This window comes from Ambystoma mexicanum (assembly GCF_040938575.1).
Source record: "Ambystoma mexicanum isolate Mex_15411 chromosome 12 unlocalized genomic scaffold, UKY_AmexF1_1 Mex_chr12_unloc.2, whole genome shotgun sequence".
Classification (NCBI taxonomy): domain Eukaryota; kingdom Metazoa; phylum Chordata; class Amphibia; order Caudata; family Ambystomatidae; genus Ambystoma; species Ambystoma mexicanum.
This window is the reverse complement of record NW_027182323.1, coordinates 3345840-3363416: the sequence shown is the minus strand read 5'-3', so window position 1 is coordinate 3363416 and position 17577 is coordinate 3345840. Positions and strand designations below refer to the sequence as shown.

Below are 17577 nucleotides of genomic sequence, written 5' to 3'. Positions count from 1 at the left end.
TACTTGCGGTGGCCATCTGATCCTTCACTGGTGGGAACCGCAAGATCTGGGATGTAGTTCTCATCTTCTTCCGGTGGATGGCCAGTTCAGCATCTCTTCCTCCATCCGGTCAGATCGATCAGTTCTCCTCGCCGGTCCTGATGGGAAGATTGGGCGGTACGCTGGGCCCATTGGATCTTCGTTCCCGTCTCCGGATCATCCTCCTTGGCCTGTCTCCAGGTTTTCTTTCTCCTAGGACGACAAAGGAAGAGCGGCAATACCTACTCATAGACGTTTTTTCACCACTGTTGAGATAGTGGGGCAGCATGTGCATTTCATCATAACGAAACATTACATTCTTATTTTGAAAAAAAAAAACAGTATAACTAAGAGACAGTTTCATGCAAATCACAATATGTTAGAGACTAGATGTGGTATGTTTTATGATTGGGACAGTACCTGCTAGGATTCCAGAGGATTCCTCCAGTTGTTGCAGAGTGTGCCTGGGATGGCAACATTTCAACTGGTTTATGTGGACCCACTTGTCTTCCCCCGCTGCCAAAGGACCTTTGGGGATGTGGATTTTGTAGGCCACAGGGGAGATCTTGTCGATGATCTCAAAGGGTCCCTTCCATGTAGGCAAAAATTTGCGCTGCTTGGCCTGGTTCCTTTGGAAGTTGTATAGATAGACCCGGTCTCCCACCTGATATTCCTTCCTGGAAGTTTTCAGGTCATAATGGGTCTTCATGCTATCAGCCGATCTTTCTAGATTCCGCTGAGCATAAGCAAAAGCATGTTGAAGGTGTTTCCTTAAATTCTCCACATACTCATGAGTAGTGGAGGCATTTATCAGTGTCTGCTCTTGGGTCCTGTAGAGCAAATACTGAGGAAGCACCATCTTGCGTCCAGTCATCAACTCAAATGGTGACATTTTGGTTGCAGATGAAGGGGTAGATCTGATAGCCATCAGGACCAGAGGTAATCGGATATCCCAACTTGGCCCAGAATCTGCCACAAACTTTTTTAAGATGTTCACAATTGTCCGGTTATATCTCTCTACTGCCCCAGAAGAAGCTGGTCTATAAGCAATATGCAACTTCCTTTTGACCCCCAGTATCTCCCACATCTTTGTCATTACTTCACTGGTGAAGTGGCTACCTCTGTCTGACTCAATCCTTTGAGGTAGACCGAAACGGGAAAAGATGTGGTTAATCATCAAGGCAGCTGCAGTTTCTGCCTTGCAATTTGGGGCTGGGAGACATTCCACCCACTTGGTAAACAAGCATGTCACAGTCAACATGTACTTATTCCCCCTAGCAGAGCGAATCACAGGGCCTACAAAGTCGATTTGTAAATCTGACCATGGCAGTGTCATCCCCCTCTTTTGGAGAGGCGCACGGTGCGTGAGGGATGATGGCTGAAATTGTGCACACACAAGACACCCCTTCAAGTATTGGTCGAGGTCCTGCCCCATGTGTGGCCAGTATGCAACCTCTCTTAAGATTTCCAATGTTGTGTGAAACCCCCTATGACCGGCGGTGGCCGCATCATGGGCGTGATTTAACATCAGGCTTCGGAATGAGGTAGGAACCACCCACTGATCGTGGCCAGCTTTGGATTTCCTTGCCAACAAACCGTCTTGGATCCGGAACATTTTTGGACACTTCATCAACACTCTTAGGTCCTCTTTCCCAATGTAATCGGTATCCGTCAGGGGAAAGTTCTCAGGGTCCTCAAGGTGTTGGTAAAACTTACCAATAATTGGATCCCCCTTCTGAGCTGTAATCAAATCAGCATCAGGGGTATCCTTACTCCATTGTGCAATTGAAAGGTCGTTGTGAGCATTTGTCTGGGACCTAGTGATAGCAGTGACCTGGATTTCCCCCAACAGGGACTCAATCTCAATTAGATCCCCTTGGATGGCCCCGGTTTTGGCCAGCTGATCAGCTAAGTCATTTCCAGTTTTGTCTGGTCCCTCTACTTTGGAATGACCCTTGATCTTCTTCCAATAGATGGTCATCTCATTCGAGGTGACCAGATCATCAATGTTTTGAATCAGCTTCCCATGTTTCAAGGGTTTGTTGTTAGCACATAACAGGCCTCTGGTTTTCCAATTAACCAGGTGCTCCACGAACCCGTTCCGTACATAATCCGAATCTGTGATTATGACCATTTCGCGGAGTTGATGCTGGACAGCAGTGAGGATGGCCTGATGCACAGCCATCAATTCTGCCACCTGACTACTTCGGGGACCAATTTTGTATCCAGCGGAGGGTTCTGGGGACTCATTCACCCATGCATTCCCTACGCCGGCCACCAGTTCTTTCTCCCCGTTGTTGTCAACATGGTAAGAGCATCCATCCACATAGACAGTGGGCATTCCCTCACGCTTGTCCTCTTCAAAGACTTTGTGTGGGGAATTAAGGTATGCCTCCATGTTGTCCTTGATTTTTAGACTTTCGTCCTCGAGACAGTTTTCTCTGGCACAATCATGCAAGTCAGCCAGACCTTGCGCGAGGTGACTCTTCTTGTTTTGGCCATATCTGACCTCCACCGGAAAGCCTTGCATTGACAGAATCCAGGAAGTAATTCGGGAATTACTCACATTTCCGGCCCGGATTCTGTCACTTTGGAGATATTGCAGAGGCTGGTGTGGAGTCTCCACTATGATGTGTTCCCCCTGGATAAACGGGCGGTAATTCTTCAATGCCCACACCGTTGCCAGGAGTGCCTTCTCACAATCGTTGAATCTTTCCTCCACAGAGGATAAAGTTTTGCTCGCATAGGAGATTACTTTATTGACCTTGTCATGCTTTTGGTATAATACTGCCGTCAAGCATGTATTAGAAAACCCCGTCTCCAGGAAGAACTCCTTGTTTCTGACGGGGTAAGCTAGGCAAGGCGCTTGTGAGAGGCTTCTTTTGAGTTGTTTTACTGCCTCGGCTTGTTCTGGACCCCATTCCCACTTGACCCCCCCCCTTCAGGAGATGAATCAGGGGTCTGGTGATCTCTGCGTAGCCCTCAATGAACTTTCTGCTGTAATTAGTCAGTCCAAGGAGGCTCCTTAGTTCCCGCAGAGTTGTGGGGTCTTTCAGTTTTTGGAGGGCTTCCACTTTCTTTTCCTGGGGACAGAGACCCTGAGGAGTAATCTCATGCCCCAAGAAATTAACACGGGTTCTACACCACTGTGCTTTCTGAAAGGAAAGTTTTGCTCCGGCGGCCCTCAACTGGGTCAGAACATAACGGATCTCCGCTATGTGTTTCTCCACAGATGAACTTTTGATGAGGACATCATCTACATAAGCCAGGTTACCCCTTGCACCCAAGTCGGGCATGGCCTTGTGTAGAAAAATGTTGAATTCATTGCCGGAGTTGAGGTATCCGAAGGGAGTCCGGGTCCATGTGTACTGCTGGCCCCCAAAGGTAAAAGCCAGTTTGTATTGGTCCTCCCTGCTGACAGGCACGGTCCAGTATCCATTGGTCAGGTCTATTGCAGTGAATACCTGTGACCCCTGAATCTGGGCCAGCCCTTGGTCAATGTAGGGAAGAGGCCATCGGGAAGTATGGACCCGTTTGTTGAGCTCCCTGAGGTCGGCGCAGAGTCTCCACTGGCCGTTTGGCTTCAATATTCCCAGCACCGGATTATTGAAGGTGCTGTGGACTGGACGGATTAATCCCCTGGGACTCAAGGTTCTTAATTATTTCAGTAAGGGACTCCATTGATGCGAGAGGCAAACGATATTGCTTCACAAACACTGGAGTCATGCCAGGGTCCGTGGGGATTGTTGTTGTGTGGATGTCAGTGCGACCACAGTCATATGAGTCTACCGCAAAGAGATCTTGGAAATCCAAGAAAACTTGTTTCAACTTTTGCTTTTGTTCCAGAGTCACACAGGCATCAGCTAGGTTGACTCTCTCTTCCACCATCTGCCTGAAGCCTGGAAAGACTTCTGGTTTGGCTATCTCCGCGGCCTCCTCCAACTGGGTGGAGAAGTCCCTGGTCAGAGTGCTGATTTGGACCGGAGGCTTCAGGTGGGAAAGGCAGCCCTCATGGACCTGGAAAATCACCTCATCCCTCCTGAAGTCGCAAGTCACATCTTCCTTACCATAGGGGCAAGAAGTGTACGCCAGGAAGTTCCCCCCATGCCGGGTAAAGATCCTGTCTGGTGTTGTACTGTCCTCACTGTCACCGTCAAAACAGCCCTTGGGGATTGCTCCTAACAGTTCATTTACTAGGTCGATGGAAAAATGTCGGTCATCAACCGCCATTCCAATAATGGTGCCTGCGGCTAGAGTAATACTCTTTAAGGCGCTGTTATCCACCTCTATTAGAATGGTGTCATGTTCTATGTTGACTAATGGAGTTGGGTTTACCCCCAACCCTTGCTGTTGGAGAGAAGCATTTAGATGTATGTAAGCATCAGGGTTTTGCAAATATTGTCCTCTTTTAACTTTCACTTCCAGGGAGAATTGTCGGGTCCTTTCTGGGATGGTGACTTCCTCTTTGATCTGAATTTCAACTGCATAAGGTAGCAATTGAGCTGACCTAAATGCTTTTTCTGGATCATCAAAGCCCATGGGATTATCCGCTAATCGGGACCAAGCTTTGAAGTTTATTAGGTCCAAACTAATGGCAAAGCGATTGAGAATGTCACTGCCTAAGTAAAAGGCGGCAGGGACGTCTCGCACGACCCAACAATTGTGGACTATGCTCTTGTTGCCAATGGAGATTTTGAGCATACACCTGCTTGGCAGGAGCTGTTTGGAATTAGGTGCTTCCAGGTCCATTTCCCATTTGTCTATCAGTTTGAAGGTGGGAATGGCTGGATCTTTTGGGAGTTGGCGGAACATGGCTTCGCTGATGAAGCTCTTACCGTTGTTCACACACACTCGAGCGAGAACAGAGTCCTTCCCATCATTTAATTGGACAGGGATGAACAACTGCTCTCCAATTTGCTGAATATCAGCCAGGCTCTGAGCTGATTTCACATCTTTCTGGACTATAGGAGTGGGAGTTTCTGATTGTGGATTAGTGTAGAATTTCAGGGTGTTTCCTTCCAGCGTGGAGTACCACTTTAGACTGGAAGGGAGGTTGATTTTCAGAAATAGAGAGGACCCCCCATCATCAGTCTGTTGTCCTACTGCTATTACTGTCACGTCTGGAATTTGGTTATTCTGGAAGTGGAATTCTACTTGGTCAGATTTTTATTCAACCATGTGGCAGGTGCCGTTTAAACTAACATGGTTGACACTCTGTTTTAATTTTATGGGTCGGCTAGTCTGGGTCCAGAGGACCTTGTTTACACAATCTATTAGGGGTGACAACCTTCTCAGGAGGTCATTCCCTAGTAAACAAGGGGTGCCTTCTGGGGTCACAACTATGACCGGGTGTTTCAACTTATGTCGCCCAATTTTTATGTCCAAATCTGCCGTCCCCTCGACGGGAATTTCCTTCCCGTCAAAGTTCTGCAGTTGTCCAGGAAGAGAGGTGAGAGGAATTTGGTAATTCCCTCCCCTTCCTGCATTCAGTTCGTCAAAGGCCCTTCTGGAAAGAAGGGTAGCTTGAGATCCAGTGTCCACCAGTGCCAAAATTGTACCCTGCCCCTGTACTTGTACTGGGGCATAATATCTTCCCTCCTTCTCCTCAAGGGGGCACAGATAATGCACATTTTTGGACAACTGGTTGGCTAACTTTCTGGTTTTGGACATGGCGAGAGAAGAGATTTGGGCAGAATTCTGTGGAGAGCCTTGGGAATCTGAAAGAAAAATTTGGCAACTGGAGATCAGAGCCATTGTGGGTTCCCCTGGCTCTGGTTCTGGGCCGCCCCCCCCCCCCCCTTTTTGGAGGCAGTCACCAGGATGGGTTTGAACCAGGGGAGTTTCTTGCTGTTGGTTCTGGGATGAGATGGTGGGCGGCAGTAGCTCAGTCTCCACATCTCCCCAGTCTGGATTTGCATCCCTAGGGACCCATTTTTCTTTGGGAGGAGTTCCCCCCTCTCTGAAGGAGAAGATCCTTTTCCCAGGATCCTCTGAGGATCCCTCTCCCTCAAATTGGAAGATCTGTACCTCCTCCTCAAACTGAGTCTGTTTGGGTCTTTTGTTTCTCCTACCCCCCCCTCTGCTCCTTAGGAGGCAGGTTTTCAGGGGCAAGAGATTTTGTTTCCGGTTCCTGGGTTTCCAGGGGCTGTTTACAAGTGAGGAAGGAAGCTTCCTCCAAGGCTTTACACCCCCCTTCCCTTTGTGCCTCCTCCCTGGGAACCGGTGAGTTATCGGGGTGCTGCCCCCGTCATTGTTCTGGAGCACCAGGTCCAGAGTTGGGTGCGTTCTGCGCCGGCACGCCCATCTGAGGGTTCTGCTGAGCCCTCAGTATGTGACCCAGATCCCGCGCCATGTTTTGAACCTGGCGCTCTAACTGGGAAACCCGCTCAGGCTGATACGGGGCCCTGTTTTCTCCCCTGGGCTGATCCCGGGAAGGGTAGCTGTCCCTAATACCCCGGGTTGGGAAGATTTGGGTACCCCTCCACCCTTGGCCTCCCCTCTCCCGGATTCAGTGGTCTGGGCTCAGGGAATTGGGGAAAGAAGGATGGATGGTTTTGGGGCTGAAAGTCGGGTGGATATCTGGGGAAAAAGTTCTGCCCAGGGTTTGGTAAATTTCTGCCCTCCTGTGGGAAGTTTGGAGGGAAGTTCCCTGGGTTAGGTGCTTGGCTGGATCCCCCCCCTTGGGCTGGAGGAGTCCACACATAACCCAGGATGGGTCGATTTCCCTTGTAACGGGGACTTACATAATCAGGAGAGCGAGGGACCCCATTTGTGGGGCTGCCTCCTTGGCTCCCTGTCTGTGACTGACCCGAGGACCTCTTGGGCCTAGCATTATTAGGTGCAGGTAGGTTTTTAGGCCCCCCCATCTCCAAATCCAAAACGGGGGTGACCTTTACCTCTGCCACCTTGGCAGCAGCAGGGGTGCTGTTGGCTTTGGGGTTTTTCTGGGCATTACTTTTGCTATCTATCGGTTTCTGCACCTCATAGATCCGGGTAGCCTGTTCAATGACCCAGTCTAAAGATCTTTTCTCGTGAAAATCCCTCACGAGCTGGGTCATGATATATTTGGGCAAGGCATGGAAAAACGTATTAATAAATTCTCTGCTATCCGTGCGCACCCTTCTTGTGGTCTGTGCAGAAGCACGCTTTAACTCCTGCACAAATTCTTGTGGGGCCTGATCCTCCCCACATTGCAAATTGTAGGCTGCCTTGCGAGCCTCTTGAGGATTTCTGTGAACAGAAAAATGTTTCAAGATGGCCGCCTTATAGGTGGACCATCTTAAATGATTTTGGTCCTCCAGCCCCGCAAAGAAACTGGAGTATTCCGGGGAGAAGGTCCACTTTACATATTGAATACAGCTTTGGCTGTCCTTCAAATGGAAAGTCTCCATCATTTGTTCAAACAACTCTAAGTGCTCCCAAACAGAATACTTAGCGTTCTTATGGTAAGGCGTGATGACGCTCCTGATCGCCTTAATCTGCTTTAAGGGGTCCTTAAGCAAGGCCCTTTTTGCCTTATTGGCCTTTTTGGTTCGGGTAACCCTTGTCCATTCATCCTCAGACTCAGAGGCACTGCTCCCAGAGGTTCCCGTCTGTTCTTCCAGGTTTTCCCGGATTCTGCGAGCCTGGGAATGGCTGGCAGAATGTGGGGACCTGGTCTCCTGTGTCCTGCGCAGTTCAGAGGAGTCTTCAGATTCCTCCTTGCTGCCAGGATTTGATGGGTACCCCCTCCACTGACCTAACTGGGCAGAGGTTTTCAGGATGCCCTTAATGGGCCTACTCTCCTGGGGTTCCCCATTGAACTGTACTGTACTTGGGTGCCCATACCCGGATGCCCACCCCTCCATTCCTGAGTGGTACTGGCCTATGAGCCCCATACTCTTAGCTGGATAGTAATCTGCCATCCCTGTGGCCCTGTGCTCATGTGCGCTAGGGGACATGGGGGTGGTAGAGTCCAGGGACTGGGGGAGATGAAGGCCCCTGGTGTTAGGGCTCCTGCGGCTATGGTCAGGAATCTCTCTTTCCCAGCGGACCTCATCTCTATCCGCCCCTGCTCCCTGTTGCAATGCAAGAGCCTGCATTTGTGCTTTCAGTTCCTCTGTTAAGGCCTTACTCGACTCTATCAGTTTCTCCTGCATCGCTACCTGTTGCTGGAGCCTCTCATTGTGCTGGCAGAGAGCCTCATTTTCCCTCCGTGCTTCCTGGTTGGTCCTGGAGAACTGGGCCAGTCTTAGCTCAGGAGGTAACCCTCCTGCAGCAGTGTCCCTATTGGCCTGCTCCTTTCTTGCTAGAGCATCCTCCACCCTCCTGGTGTGCTCTAGCAAGTTCTGGTGTTCTTTTTGGAGGTCACCCAGTCCCTGGTGGGCCAGGTGATTTTCTTCCATTTTTCTTTTTAAGTGGCAGACTTCCTGGCCTAAGGTGTCCCTTTTCTGACTAAGAGTCTGCATCTGTACCGTCAGGTCGTCCCTTTGCCTTTGGAAGGCACCAGCTTTCTGGCGCTCCTGATCAAACTCTGCCTGGGTATCCAGGTCTTTCAGAATCAGTTTATTGCTCTCTGCCTTCTCCCTATCTAGGTGGCTTTGCAGGGTGACTACCTGCTCAGCACATGCCCTATTGAAGTCTAGCTGTTGCTCCAGCTTTTTCTGGCTTTGCAGTAGGGAGTCCAAACCTTCTTGGTGTTCCTTCTGCAAGGCCAGAAATCTGGTATCCTGTTCTGACTTTTCCTTTTGCAGCACATCCATATCCTCCTTTATTTTAGTGATGTACTGTCTGGTCTCATTTTCTGACTCCTGGCTTCTGTGCAGCCTTTGCTCAGAAGAGTCCAGATCAGATTGGGCCTTCTCTAACGCCATCTGTTGCCTTTTTGCCAGATCATGGCCTTCAGCACATTTATTCTGTATGGCTCCCATATATAAATATAAATATGCCGCTATCCTAACGATCTTGTCGTGGTCATCTTTGGCCTTAGGAGCCATATATAGTTCACTCAGGGCCACATGGAATGGACCCTGATCTCTCCATAAGTCTGACCCTGTTTCAGTGACCTGTCGCGTGATGGCCTGCAACCAGGCATCCTGGCCCTGCTCAGCCCATTCACCTCTCACAAATAGTTTATGTAAGAAGTGCTCTCTGGCTATTTTCATATCTACCAAGGTCGTCATTCTAGAGATTGGTCTCTGTCCTGACTTACAGAAGTTAGTATTTTATTTTTGCAGAACAGAACTTTTCTTGGAGTGTCCCTTTTGAGGAAGGCTTCACAGCGTAATGCAGTGTGGTGATCCGACTGGATGTATGTATCCCGTCAGTTAGCACACTGTATTAAGCCGCACAAGTGGTATTCTAACCCAGAATCCCGGATACGAGCCCCCAATCTGTAAGAGGATTCAATTCAGCACTACAGCCAAGTCAACGCCTAGTCTAGAATACTGAATGAAAACCCTTATTGATATATCTTTATGTCCAGTTCATGCGTTCTGGATGACTACCCCTATATAACACCCCTCCCTTGGAATCCCCCTGACCCCACTGAGCCAAGAAGTAGTTCTGTTTTGCAAGTTTAAAGGTTTATTTGATAACTTAAACAATATATATTATATCACGCTTTATAATAAATTAATAATTGGATATCACACTTAATCTGGTATGATAAAGATTAACAACGGAGAATCTGGCACTAGCACACTTCTTGATAATCACTAAGGAGTTGACATGAAATGGATAAGATAGCAACAATACTTTTATGGTTTCAAATGGATGCAATGTGGAATGAAATGCAGTACAGAAAATAACTTGATAGGATTTCAGCAAAAGACAATGTAATCACTTCCTTGGACAATTCACCCCCCCTTTTATGCAATGCAAGGAAATGGAAGGAAACACACAGTTCTCAGAAATGCAATTAAATGTGATTCAGTTCACCCCAGCAACTTAGACTACAGAAGTTTAAAACACAGGCAAAATGCTTTGATATGTGCTGGCAATGGAGTGAAAATATGTTAAAATGCTTTTAATTCCCTCTAGGAGGTTCAGGGTGAGTGAAATCAAGTTAATATTAGTCCAGGCTCACTTTAGCAAGGATCTAGGAGTAATTGGTATGTTAAACGAATTTTTGGCAAATGGAAGGCAAGAAGCTTCTATTTTCACACGTGGAGAAATTTGCAAATCGCGGCAAAATTCGCGAGTGCGTTTTTCACGATTGCGGCAAAACTATATGGGGTAGGAATGCGGTTCTAGGTTCGTAGAAAAGCCACGATTCTCAGCTTTCAGAGGTAAGTTACTGCAAGTCTCTAGCACAAACGGTCATGGAGATATGAGCGATTAAATAAAGGTCGTTTTTCAGATTTGAAATTTTAAAGTTCAAAAAGACAAGTGCAGCTTGCAACTAGAAAATGACAAGTGACAGCTTTACAAATGACAGGTGACAGTTAGGAGGCAGTTCTACTTAGATTAAAATAGCTTGGATTATATTATTTTAACTAAGAGATTGGTTCTGCACAGTTTTCTAGGTACTCACACTATATTCTTGAGTTAAATGGGCCTTGCCACGGATCTGGTCAGGTTTTGGACTGCACTCCGGTTCAGCTCTCTCTGGTTTTGGATACTGCTCTGCTTTCTCTGGGTCTTTCTCCACAGCTTTCTCTGGAGATTGATGGAGGTAAAGTATGGATTTTCCCGGCAGAGCTTCCAGCTGCAAATAGATTTGAAGGTCCCTATCTGTCCTGTCTCTCTGCTTTTATGTGTTTTTAAAATGGGTGTGTGTGAGCAGCATCACTAGCCAGCCCCTCTCCACCTATCATTGGCCAAGCTTTCATTTCTCCCCTGATTGGGGGAGCTAAGTTGTGTCAGAGTGATGTCATTTTACAGCCTGCAGAAAGTCCACTCCTCCTGTCAACTTGCACACAAATCTAGATTTGAACCAAATACATATTTGCAGAGGTACATATTGTTTAAAATTACATGCACTCATCATGCATTACAGGAGGTATACCCTGTTCAAACTCTGCTCTTCCTGGGGGCTTGCATTCAGAAATGGCACATATTTCACTTTTTTAGTGGTTTTGCAACATCAGACATTACCCCAAATTTACACACATGTGCGCAAGGAGTATGGACATTAATTGATGAAGTGTCAGATTTTTCACATGCACACATTTTGAGTAATATCCTCTTTTCTGCTAAAACTCCCCTGAACATGCCGCCGGTTCTAAAAACCTCTTAAAATGTGGGCAGAAAAATCACAAGAATTATGGTATCATTTAAATAATTTTCACAAGTCCGTACTATGAGTTATTCATCTTTTTAGAGTTATGTTCTGGCCCCACAGGGGTGTGGTTTTCCTCCAGCACAAGGTTGAATTTCTGGTTTTTCCAGTTCTGCCAAGCCAGCTTGCTCTCACAGGCAGTGCCCCTCCCCTGTGCTTCCAGGAGAAATCTCCATTTACGACTCCCGCCATAAAACATTTGCCTGAGTCAAGACAGGGCTTTGTTCAATTTCCTGCAGAGCCCAGGTAATTCAATCAGGGAAGTGTCATATCCCTTTTGGTGTGAGCAGCAAAAGGGCAGCTAGGCCTGGGAACACAGCTGTGACTCAAGTTTCACTCCTGATGGGGGTAGTTGCCAGGCAAATTGGAATCTCTTTAAGCCAGTTTTTAGCTACATGTCATTTCTGTTCCCCAGTTTCTGCATTCAAATAAACTAACAATTTCACATATGCAGCTAGAATGCTGATTCTAAGTTTAAAACTATGACATTTAAACAATTGCAACCTATGCGACACTGAAAAGTAGGTCACTCATTTCTCTTAAACATTGAGATTTTTAATGTCTTTCAGTCCAAATTTACTTAAACTGCTGAAATCCACAGCTCAGCCAGTCTTGTTATAAACCTTCAAGTCACTTCAGAATATGACTTTACGTTGGATCCACCTCTCAGTAAGTCTTTCTTTGGCATGTTTTGGGTTCATTTATTCAGTTTTCTACAAAAAAGTAAAATCTGGTGGTTTTAAAACACCGGCTTTTGGATAGTGGTGAGTACTGGTACTGCACCCCTTTTTGGGATTTAAGAAAATGAATTCCCAACAGTTATGGGTTTGCTTTTGGCAATCAGCATTGCCATTCCCAATGGTTTCAGACTACTGTGTGGGTAGTCCAATGGTGGTTTTAGGCAGTGTCCTTCTGTGCCCATAACATCGGCAAAAATGAGTGGCAGCCTATTCTTCATGCATTTCCCTGTGCATTTTCTGGGAAGCTCTGGCCATCATGATGTTTTCCATGTCAGTACTGCACAGTTTTGAGGTAGGGCTCGGATGCATGGGTAAATACATCCCACAGCAACACGGTTTAAAAGCAAACACCCCATATGGCTGTGTGTTATCAAAAACATATGGAGTTTTATTCACCAACAGACCTCTATAAATGCATGCTGTGTGCCATTTCATAGTGCCTCATGTAGCTTTTGCTGGTCCATGTGTGCATAATCTCAGCTGAACTTTAAAAAAAAGTTTAATTACCTAAAACCTCAGTGCTTGTCACATTGTTTTAAAATGAGTATTTACAGAAGTTTATAACTGGCATTATTGTGCACTGTGTCATCTGTGCATGTGGAGATAAACCCTAGAGAAAGGCTTTCATTTACACAAAGAATGTCCCCACTGATGGAAACTTTGTAAACAACTTTCTAAAAATGCTGATAAGGCCTAAACACTAGCAGTCCTAAAACAAACATAAAATGCAGATAACAAAATGCCCTTATCGCGCCTGAGACAGTTTTGCATGTAGCGTAAGCCTCTGCTGGCACTGTTACTTCCGTGTATAAAAATGCAGGCTGGCAGTTAATCCTGCCTACACATAGAGAATAAACAAGATATGTTTTAAATTATCTGTTTGCCCCGTTAAATAAAAATACAAAGTGCTAGATTCTAGAACAAACTTTGAATAACCTACCTTTCATATTGTGTTTAAATAATACACAGCGCCTGTGACCCAGCATTTCAACAAAAGTGTGCTGTTTAGCCAAAGCTCACTTTAATTTTGCATTGCCTGTAGAACAACGCCTGTATGTTGTTTATCCAACATATTAAATAGCTGGGCTAAAAACACTTGGAAACATTTTACAATTTTTCCATTTCCAGAGTACACATTTTTGCACCTTGAAGCATCTTCACACCGCTAAAAATACTCTTCTCTAGCTTTAAAGCGTGTATACATATTTTATGCTTTTAAAACACAGCGCACCTGGTCAGAAAAACTGCTTTTTATTTACAAGCTTGCATGGAATACATAAAATCAACGTTCTTTTTAAAAGAAAAATACCTCTTTCGTCAGACAGTCACTCCCAGCCGGGGGGTCCACAAGGGCCTGCAAATCTCCCGAAATCCACAGTGCTATTCTGGCTGACTTCCAAAGCCTGGGTTTTAAAGACATTCAATTAGTGCCCCTCCACCCACATATCAGAACAGCCCCCATCCTACCTATTACCATATTCCACGTGCAGTCTGCTACGGCCCTCTAAAAGCCCCTTAGTCACAGCTAATTTACCTCCTAACAAAGCCTGTGCACCAGACACATGACAGCGTGTGATTGCACTACCCCTGGGGCCTCATTGGAATGCTGTATAATCCTGATGTCGGGTTCATATATTTTCTAATACATGCAGAGCTTCAAATAGCTGAGTCAGAGCTTTGCCTGTCTATATTTTCAATTACATCTTTGTGTTTGCCTACGGGCCTTCAAATGTGTAGGTCTGTGTTTTTTGGAGCCCTGAAATTAGATCTTAACTTTTCATTTAAAATCCTTATTCTCCTTCTATCAAAAACAATGTTGGTAAACTATATATTCTCAGGATGTGTGACTCCGCTATATTTTTTTTAAACCCATAGTGCAGCATTTTGTGATCATATGTTCACATTGCTTCCATATCCGGGCATGCCCCGGCAACTTCACAATACTGCAAGCTCCATAGTTGGACCTACCCGGGCATGTCCACACCATTATAAAATCATGTTTATTCAACTTTTATTGGTACACAAGCCTCCGAGCCCTATCCCTGACATTATAAAATGATAACGGCATGCGTGAAAAAGCCCTAATCTGTAATAAAATTATGACGATGTCCTGCTTTATGTTACAGCTCTAATAATTAAAGTGCTTATCAAATATTCTCCAAGTTTATATAAAATCTATATAAAATGATGATGTCCGGCCTTTAGGCCCCAACCCGCTCCTGCATCATCAACGCATCACCACCACCTCACACTTGCTGTCTAACTCCTCACAACTCACTTTGCTCTTTACCGAGCAACAGCGCGCACGCACTCTCCCATATTAAAAGCATTTTAATATAAACTTTATATTAAAATCATTTAAATATAACATTGAGATTCACTTTATATCAAAACATATCAAAACACACAAACACACTTAATAGCCCTTTATATAAATACATCATTTTAATATAAAAAAAATGGTGATATAAAAAAAGTTGATATTACAATTGATATAAAAAGATCAATCAATAAGGCAAGACTAAGACCGGAAGCGAGGGGCGTCTCCACCTGTCAAAATTTAACATGGCACAAAAGAGGGCCCCCTTCAACTACTTTTGTTCTTATGGCTTCCCATCTTATTTGCAATTAAGCATGTGCAAGCTGGATATATGTATTCTTGGCATCTTGCTGTTTCTGCTTTGGTAAAGGATATATATACATGTGTGTCCGTCATCTCTCTGCATGAGTCATAAGCATTTGTGTCTACCTGCAATAATGTAATGTAGCTTCGTTCATGGATGTCTATGACCTTCATGTCTATGTGCACTAATGTTGTGATGTCAATGACGTCATTAACTTCTCGAGTTATAGTCAGTCGACCTGTCCGGTTGATGACAACTCTACCTCCTCCATCTCGTCAATCAGGTATGGGTTGAGTGGCTATCTGAGAGAGTAACGTTTCTCACATCTGTGATACATCGACGATGGTGATGAAGGGCCTAGTAGTGATGTGCATCTGTCATTTCTCTGCCTTCGGCCTGCAAGTCGGATGGGGGTCACGAGGGCCACACTTGGGCGTCCGTCCTCATTCATAAAACCAGAGACTAAGCCGGCCTGTCTTTAAGCGCTAGGGCCATGGCCTATGATGTTTTAAACGTGAATGACTGATGACCAAGGGTCCATTTTCACAGTCTTACAAGAGGTGGAGATAAGGGGCTCGTGGTCACGCCTGGACCACAGGCAATCTTGTCACTTCTATAGGTATGCTGATTTAAAGAAAATGCATACAAGTTGTATATTAGACAGTAACCTACTCCGGTCCATCTCAATGAGATACAGCCGGGCACTCTTCTTTTTTGTTGTCGATTTCTTTTGGCTCCATCACCATTATTGCCCAACTAGTGGAATTGTTGCATGACCCAGCGCTACTGGGCTATAAATACATCTGGTATCTGGTTGATAACATAGGCTAACCCTAAAACAGAAAATCAGGTTACTCTACTTGGAAATGTTGATTTTGAAGAAATATATTCCTTGGAAGGTAATCATCAAAAATAACTTCCCATATGTTGGTCGCAGCTAGACTAACAAACGCACAGAAATGGAAAGGTACTTGTGCTCCAGAGATGAATGAATGGTGGTCGTGGCTTTGGGTCACTATGGCAATGGATAAAATGAGGGCTTCTCTTAACAACGAAATGTCAAAATATTTGATGCTTGGGACCCTGTGCTGTCGTATGTGGAATCAAATGGTAATGCCTGCATGGATCATAACTTGCTATCCATGTGATCGTTTTCATTTTTATTGTTATGCAAGCTCTGATTATTCTGACCCATGTCAGTAGCCTTTCTCAGGGTTGGATTTATATGATGTGAACTGCTGGTATGTAGGAAGAGGCCTTTGGTTGTGTGCAATGGGCTTCTGCTACGTATTAACCTTAACACGGAGCTTTGTCATACTTTATTTCTGCAGAGCTAACATATTGCAGGGTCTAGAATGAGAAGTTTCTAATATCATGTATTATGTCCCCTATTGTTATAAGGAAATATAGTTACTATAACATAGTCTAAGCAGAAGATATGAGAGTCTTTGGACCAGTATATGGTTGAATTGATTTGTATAACCAGGATATGCAATGATCATATTGTACTTCACTGTACTACCAGAATATGCTGAATGATGGTTTAATGATATTGATCTTGATGTTTTGATTTGTTGTATCATTATAGAAAAGAATACAAATGATTTGTCCAATAAGAAGAAAGAAATACAGTTTTTTGAATGGGGATTTAGCGAAAGAGAAACTACCTGTGCAAATCCATTTGTGTGGTCAGTTTCTTCCCACCCTGGGAATGTTCTGCTTGTGGGTGTTCCATGTGAGATGCACCTGTCCCTGCAGCAGTTTCCCCTGCAACTGCGTCCCCTGTTGCACAGAGGGCACAGGGCGAAGCGGAATACACCCTCTGCTTGTATTCCAATGCACCTCATTAAAACGCGTATGAGCGTTTCTGTCAACTTTTAACATTTTCACACCTTAAATAGCGGTGGAAAAGTAACAACAGTTATAGGTGGAGTGTGTCTTAGGATCGAAATGTCAACTACACCCACGTGGGTGCAGATCTGCCGTTAGTTCTTTGCCCATGGGGGCCATGGTGTCCAATCCTGGTGTCCAATGTATGGCTGCCAGGGGCGTACACCTAACACATATGCAAATGCATAGAAATGTATAGTGAACAAGTGCTCCCCGATAATCAAGTAACGTTACTGTCAGTAAATAGTAGGATGTGAGGAGCCATGTCTGAAAAATAACCCGTGACACGCTAGAAATTGCTTGTTGGGGGCGGAGGGGGAGCGCGTACACTTCTGCGCAGAAGGAGGTTTCACTGGTAGGGTCATCTTTCTCTTTATGTGTTCTCTTCTCAAATACACGTTATAGAGACAAATACATTTGTTACGGAGATACATAAAAAAATACAGCTCACGACTGATTAATTATTTAACTGATTTTACAAATTAAAGCTGTTTTTCAGAAACGGTGCAAACAATTGACGCCGCGACATTAAAAGAAAAACGTGCGCCAGCCGGGAATCGAACCCGGGTCGCAAGAATGGGAATCTTGCATGATACCACTACACTACTGGCGCCGATGGTACTCAAGCGTAGCTGCATGCTATATGAGTTTACCAGAAACGCTTTATGTGACTCATCATATGTTCTAGATGTAGTAGCTCGACAATGTTAACTGATCTGCTCTACAAGTAGCCAGTTTCCTACTCAGCGTAAGTTATATCTTCAGGGAAAGGATTCTACTTCGTCCTCACCACAGTGTCATGACTAAAGTGAAAGGATAGACGGTATCGTGACCAATGACGGTGCTGCAACTGAAGCACGTGTACAAAGACGTGAAGAAGACGCCAGTACAGTTCGTTTCGTCCACGTTTGACCAAATTCCACGCGACGAAATGTATCAACCCCTTTAAAGCATAAACATTTCAAGTGGTAACATAATGCAGCACAGCTACTATTGTAAATAGAGAAAGGCATTTTTAGTTTCTACTACCAAATGCGTATCCCTT

General features: G+C 45.3%; 1 non-coding gene across 1 annotated transcript; it reads right to left on the bottom strand.

Annotated features, from left to right (window-relative positions):
• Positions 1–17074: 17074 nt before the first annotated feature.
• TRNAG-CCC (transfer RNA glycine (anticodon CCC)) lies at positions 17075–17145 on the bottom strand. Its single transcript has one exon. It is a non-coding gene; the product is annotated as a tRNA-Gly (tRNA).
• Between the last annotated feature and the right edge of the window lie 432 nt (positions 17146–17577).